Raw genomic sequence first — 6,652 nt, forward strand, 5'->3', positions numbered from 1 at the left:
CCATCCGGGAGCGGTGTTGTGAGGTCTCAGATGTGACGTAAAAAGTCAAGTTTTTTGCACAATACCTGACGAGCATTTAGGTTTTGGGCTTCCGTGGCGCAATGGTTAGCGCGTTCGGCTGTTAAGCAATAGGTTGGTGGTTCGAGCCCATCCGGGAGCGGTGTTGTGAGGTCTCAGATATGACGTAAAAAGTCAAGGTTTTTACACAATACCTGACGAGCATTTAAATTTTGGGCTTCCTTGGCGCAATGGTTAGCGCGTTCGGCTGATAACCAATAGGTTGGTGGTTCGAGCCCACCCGGGAGCGGTGTTGTGTGATCTCAAATGTAACGTAGAAAGCCAAAATTTTTCCACAATACCTGACGACCATTTAATTTTTGGGCTTCCGTGGCGCAATGGTTAGCACGTTCGGCTGTTAACCTATAGGTTGGTGATTCGAGCCCAACCCAGAGAGGTGTTGTAGGGTCTCAGATGTAACGTAATAAGTCATAACTTATCCACAACACCTGACAACCATTTAATCTCTGAGCTTCCGTGGCTCAATGGTTAGCGCGTTCGGCTGTTAACCAATAGGTTGGTTGTTCGAGCCCATCCGGGAGCGGTGTTGTGAGGTCTCAGATGTAACGTAAAATGTCAGAGTTTTTCCACAATACCTGACGAACATTTAATTTTTGGGCTTCCGTGGCGCAATGGTTAGCGCGTTCGGCTGTTAACCAATAGGTTGGTGGTTCGAGCCCATCCGGGAGCGGTGTTGTGAGGTCTCAGATGTGACGTAAAAAGTCAAGGTTTTTACACAATACCTGACGAGCATTTAATTTTTAGCTTCCGTGGCGCAATGGTTAGCGCGTTCAGCAGTTAACAAATAGGTTAGTGGTTCGAGCCCACCCGGGAGCGGCGTTGTGGGATCTCAAACGTAACGTAGAAAGCCAAAGTTTTTCCGCAATACCTGACGACCATTTAATTTTTGGGCTTCCGTGGCGCAATGGTTAACGCGTTCGGCTGTTAACCAATAGGTTGGTGGTTCGAGCCCACCCGGGAGCGGTGTTGTGGGATCTCAAATGTAACGTAGAAAGCCAAAGTTTTTCCACAATACGTGACGACCATTTAATTTCTGAGCTTCCGTGGCTCAATGGTTAGCGCGTTCGGCTGTTAACCAATAGGTTGGTGGTTCGAGCCCACCCGGGAGCGGTGTTTTTGGATCTCAAATGTAACATAAATAGCCAAAGTTTTTCCACAATACCTGACGACCATTTAATTTTTGGGCGTCCGTGGCGAATGGTTAGCGCGTTCGGCTGTTAACCGAAAGGTTGGTGGTTCGAGCCCACCCGGAAGAGGTGTTGTGGGGTCTCAGATGTAGCGTAAAAAGTCAAAACTTTTCCACAATACGTGACAACCATTTAATTTCTGAGCTTCCGTGGCTCAATGGTTAGCGCGTTCGGCTGTTAATCGAAAGGTTGGTGGTTCGAGCCCATCCGGGAGCGGTGTTGTGAGGTCTCGGATGTGAAGTAAAAAGTCAAAGTTTTACCTCAATACCTGACGAAAATTTAATTTTTGGGCTTCAGTGGCGCAATGGTCAGCGCGTTCAGCTGTTAGCCGAAAGGTTGGTGGTTCGAGCCCATCCGGGAGCGGTGTTGTGAGGTCTCAGATGTGACGTAAGAAGTCAAGGTTTTTACACAATACCTGACGAGTATTTAACTTTTGGGCTTCCGTGGCGCAATGGTTAGCGCGTTCGGCTGTTAACCAATAGGTTGGTGGTTCGAGCCCATCCGGGAGCGGTGTTGTGAGGTCTCAGATGTGACGTAAAAAGTCAAGTTTTTTGCACAATACCTGACGAGCATTTAGGTTTTGGGCTTCCGTGGCGCAATGGTTAGCGCGTTCGGCTGTTAAGCAATAGGTTGGTGGTTCGAGCCCATCCGGGAGCGGTGTTGTGAGGTCTCAGATATGACGTAAAAAGTCAAGGTTTTTACACAATACCTGACGAGCATTTAAATTTTGGGCTTCCTTGGCGCAATGGTTAGCGCGTTCGGCTGATAACCAATAGGTTGGTGGTTCGAGCCCACCCGGGAGCGGTGTTGTGTGATCTCAAATGTAACGTAGAAAGCCAATGTTTTTCCACAATACCTGACGACCATTTAATTTTTGGGCTTCCGTGGCGCAATGATTAGCGCGTTCAGCTGTTAATGGAAAGGTTGAAGGTTCGAGCCCACCCGAGAGAGGTGTTGTGGGGTCTCAGATGTAGCGTAAAAAGTCAAAACTTTTCCGCAATACGTGAAAACCATTTAATTTCTGAGCTTCCGTGGCTCAATGGTTAGCGCGTTCGGCTGTTAACCAATAGGTTGGTGGTTCGAGCCCATCCGGGAGCGGTGTTGTGACGTCTCAGATGTGACGTAAAAAGTCCAGGTTTTTCCACAATACCGGACGACCATTTAATTTTGGGGCTTCCGTGACGCAATCGTTAGCGCGTTCGGCTGTTAACAGAAAGGTTGGTGGTTCGAGCACACCCGGGAGCGGTGCTATGAGGTCTCAGATGTTACGTAAAAAGTCCAGGTTTTTCCACAATACCGGACGACCATTTAATTTTTGGGCTTCCGTGGCGCAATGGTTAGCGCGTTCAGCTGCTATTCAAAAGACTGGTGGTTTGAGCCCTTCCGGGAGCGGTGTTGTGACGTCTCAGATGTAACATAAAATGTCAGAGTTTTTCCACAATACCTGACGAATATTGAACTTTTGGGCTTCCGTGGCGCAATGGTTAGCGCGTTCAGCTGCTATTCAAAAGACTGGTGGTTTGAGCCCTTCCGGGAGCGGTGTTGTGACGTCTCAGATGTAACATAAAATGTCAGAGTTTTTCCACAATACCTGACGAATATTGAACTTTTGGGCTTCCGTGGCGCAATGGTTAGCGCGTTCAGCTGTTAATCGAAAAGTTGGTGGTTCGAGCCCACCCGGGAGAGGTGTTGTGGGGTCTCAGATGTAGCGTAAAAAGTCAAAACGTTTCCACAATACGTGACAACCATTTAATTTCTGAGCCTCCGTGGCTCAATGGTTAGCGCGTTCGGCTGTTAACCAATAGGTTAGTGGTTCGAGCCCACCCGGGAGCGGCGTTGTGGGATCTCAAATGTAACGTAGAAAGCCAAAGTTTTTCCACAATACCTGACGATCATTTAATTTTTGGCCTTCCTTGGCGCAATGGTTAGGGCGTTCGGCTGTTAACAAATAGGTTGGTGGTTCGAGCCCACCCGGGAGCGGTGTTGTGGGATCTCAAATGTAACGTAGAAAGCCAAAGTTTTTCCACAATACGTGACGACCATTTAATTTCTGAGCTTCCGTGGCTCAATGGTTAGCGCGTTCGGCTGTTAACCAATAGGTTGGTGGTTCGAGCCCATCCGGGAGCGGTGTTGTGAGGTCTCAGAAGTGACGTAAAAAGTCAAGGTTTTTACACAATACCTGACGAGCATTTAATTTTTGGGCTTCCTTGGCGCAATCGTTAGCGCGTTCGGCTGATAACCAATAGGTTGGTGGTTCGAGCCCACCCGGGAGCGGTGTTGTGTGATCTCAAATGTAACGTAGAAAGCCAATGTTTTTCCACAATACCTGACGACCATTTAATTTTTGGGCTTCCGTGGCGCAATGATTAGCGCGTTCAGCTGTTAATGGAAAGGTTGAAGGTTCGAGCCCACCCGAGAGAGGTGTTGTGGGGTCTCAGATGTAGCGTAAAAAGTCAAAACTTTTCCGCAATACGTGAAAACCATTTAATTTCTGAGCTTCCGTGGCTCAATGGTTAGCGCGTTCGGCTGTTAACCAATAGGTTGGTGGTTCGAGCCCATCCGGGAGCGGTGTTGTGACGTCTCAGATGTGACGTAAAAAGTCCAGGTTTTTCCACAATACCGGACGACCATTTAATTTTGGGGCTTCCGTGACGCAATCGTTAGCGCGTTCGGCTGTTAACAGAAAGGTTGGTGGTTCGAGCACACCCGGGAGCGGTGCTATGAGGTCTCAGATGTTACGTAAAAAGTCCAGGTTTTTCCACAATACCGGACGACCATTTAATTTTTGGGCTTCCGTGGCGCAATGGTTAGCGCGTTCAGCTGCTATTCAAAAGACTGGTGGTTTGAGCCCTTCCGGGAGCGGTGTTGTGACGTCTCAGATGTAACATAAAATGTCAGAGTTTTTCCACAATACCTGACGAATATTGAACTTTTGGGCTTCCGTGGCGCAATGGTTAGCGCGTTCAGCTGCTATTCAAAAGACTGGTGGTTTGAGCCCTTCCGGGAGCGGTGTTGTGACGTCTCAGATGTAACATAAAATGTCAGAGTTTTTCCACAATACCTGACGAATATTGAACTTTTGGGCTTCCGTGGCGCAATGGTTAGCGCGTTCAGCTGTTAATCGAAAAGTTGGTGGTTCGAGCCCACCCGGGAGAGGTGTTGTGGGGTCTCAGATGTAGCGTAAAAAGTCAAAACGTTTCCACAATACGTGACAACCATTTAATTTCTGAGCCTCCGTGGCTCAATGGTTAGCGCGTTCGGCTGTTAACCAATAGGTTAGTGGTTCGAGCCCACCCGGGAGCGGCGTTGTGGGATCTCAAATGTAACGTAGAAAGCCAAAGTTTTTCCACAATACCTGACGATCATTTAATTTTTGGCCTTCCTTGGCGCAATGGTTAGGGCGTTCGGCTGTTAACAAATAGGTTGGTGGTTCGAGCCCACCCGGGAGCGGTGTTGTGGGATCTCAAATGTAACGTAGAAAGCCAAAGTTTTTCCACAATACGTGACGACCATTTAATTTCTGAGCTTCCGTGGCTCAATGGTTAGCGCGTTCGGCTGTTAACCAATAGGTTGGTGGTTCGAGCCCATCCGGGAGCGGTGTTGTGAGGTCTCAGAAGTGACGTAAAAAGTCAAGGTTTTTACACAATACCTGACGAGCATTTAATTTTTGGGCTTCCGTGGCGCAATGGTTAGCGCGTTCAGCAGTTAACAAATAGGTTAGTGGTTCGAGCCCACCCGGGAGCGGCGTTGTGGGATCTCAAACGTAACGTAGAAAGCCAAAGTTTTTCCACAATACCTGACGACCATTTAATTTTTGGGCTTCCGTGGCGCAATGGTTAACGCATTCGGCTGTTAACAAATAGGTTGGTGGTTTGAGCCCACCTGGGAGCGGTGTTGTGGGATCTCAAATGTAACGTAGAAAGCCAAAGTTTTTCCACATACGTGACAACCATTTAATTTCTGAGCTTCCGTGGCTGAATGGTTAGCGCGTTCAGCTTTTAACCAATAGGGTGGTGGTTCGAGCCCACCCGGGAGCGGTGTTGTGGGATCTCAAATGTAACGTAGAAAGACAAAGTTTTTCCACAATACCTGACGACCATTTATTTTTTGGGCTTCCTTGGCGCAATGGTTAGCGCGTTCGGCTGTTAACCGAAAGGTTGGTGGTTCGAGCCCAACCGAGAGAGGTGTTGTAGGGTCTCAGATGTAACGTAATAAGTCATAACTTATCCACAACACCTGACAACCATTTAATCTCTGAGCTTCCGTGGCTCAATGGTTAGCGCGTTCGGCTGTTAACCAATAGGTTGGTGGTTCGAGCCCATCCGGGAGCGGTGTTGTGAGGTCTCAGATGTAACGTAAAATGTCAGAGTTTTCCCACAATACCTGACGAACATTTAATTTTTGGGCTTCCGTGGCGCAATGGTTAGCGCGTTCGGCTGTTAACCAATAGGTTGGTGGTTCGAGCCCATCCGGGAGCGGTGTTGTGAGGTCTCAGATGTGACGTAAAAAGTCAAGGTTTTTACACAATACCTGACGAGCATTTAATTTTTAGCTTCCGTGGCGCAATGGTTAGCGCGTTCAGCAGTTAACAAATAGGTTAGTGGTTCGAGCCCACCCGGGAGCGGCGTTGTGGGATCTCAAACGTAACGTAGAAAGCCAAAGTTTTTCCACAATACCTGACGACCATTTAATTTTTGGGCTTCCGTGGCGCAATGGTTAACGCGTTCGGCTGTTAACCAATAGGTTGGTGGTTCGAGCCCAGCCGGGAGCGGTGTTGTGGGATCTCAAATGTAACGTAGAAAGCCAAAGTTTTTCCACAATACGTGACGACCATTTAATTTCTGAGCTTCCGTGGCTCAATGGTTAGCGCGTTCGGCTGTTAACCAATAGGTTGGTGGTTCGAGCCCACCCGGGAGCGGTGTTTTTGGATCTCAAATGTAACATAAATAGCCAAAGTTTTTCCACAATACCTGACGACCATTTAATTTTTGGGCGTCCGTGGCGAATGGTTAGCGCGTTCGGCTGTTAACCGAAAGGTTGGTGGTTCGAGCCCACCCGGATGAGGTGTTGTGGGGTCTCAGATGTAGCGTAAAAAGTCAAAACTTTTCCACAATACGTGACAACCATTTAATTTCTGAGCTTCCGTGGCTCAATGGTTAGCGCGTTCGGCTGTTAATCGAAAGGTTGGTGGTTCGAGCCCATCCGGGAGCGGTGTTGTGAGGTCTCGGATGTGAAGTAAAAAGTCAAAGTTTTACCTCAATACCTGACGAAAATTTAATTTTTGGGCTTCAGTGGCGCAATGGTCAGCGCGTTCAGCTGTTAACCGAAAGGTTGGTGGTTCGAGCCCTCCCGGGAGCGGTGTTGTGTCGTCTCAGATGTAACGTAAA

General features: G+C 48.3%; 2 non-coding genes across 2 annotated transcripts; both read left to right on the forward strand.

Annotated features, from left to right (window-relative positions):
- The first annotated feature begins 234 nt into the window (after positions 1 to 234).
- On the forward strand, positions 235 to 307 carry TRNAI-GAU (transfer RNA isoleucine (anticodon GAU)). The gene has a single exon. It is a non-coding gene; the product is annotated as a tRNA-Ile (tRNA).
- Positions 308 to 1,996: 1,689 nt separating this feature from the next.
- On the forward strand, positions 1,997 to 2,069 carry TRNAI-GAU (transfer RNA isoleucine (anticodon GAU)). Its single transcript has one exon. It is a non-coding gene; the product is annotated as a tRNA-Ile (tRNA).
- The last annotated feature ends 4,583 nt before the right edge of the window (positions 2,070 to 6,652 follow it).

The sequence above is a fragment of the Phalangium opilio genome, unplaced genomic scaffold (assembly GCF_054372755.1).
Source record: "Phalangium opilio isolate 3A_F unplaced genomic scaffold, DU_Popi_V2 ptg000101l_1, whole genome shotgun sequence".
NCBI classification, from domain to species: domain Eukaryota; kingdom Metazoa; phylum Arthropoda; class Arachnida; order Opiliones; family Phalangiidae; genus Phalangium; species Phalangium opilio.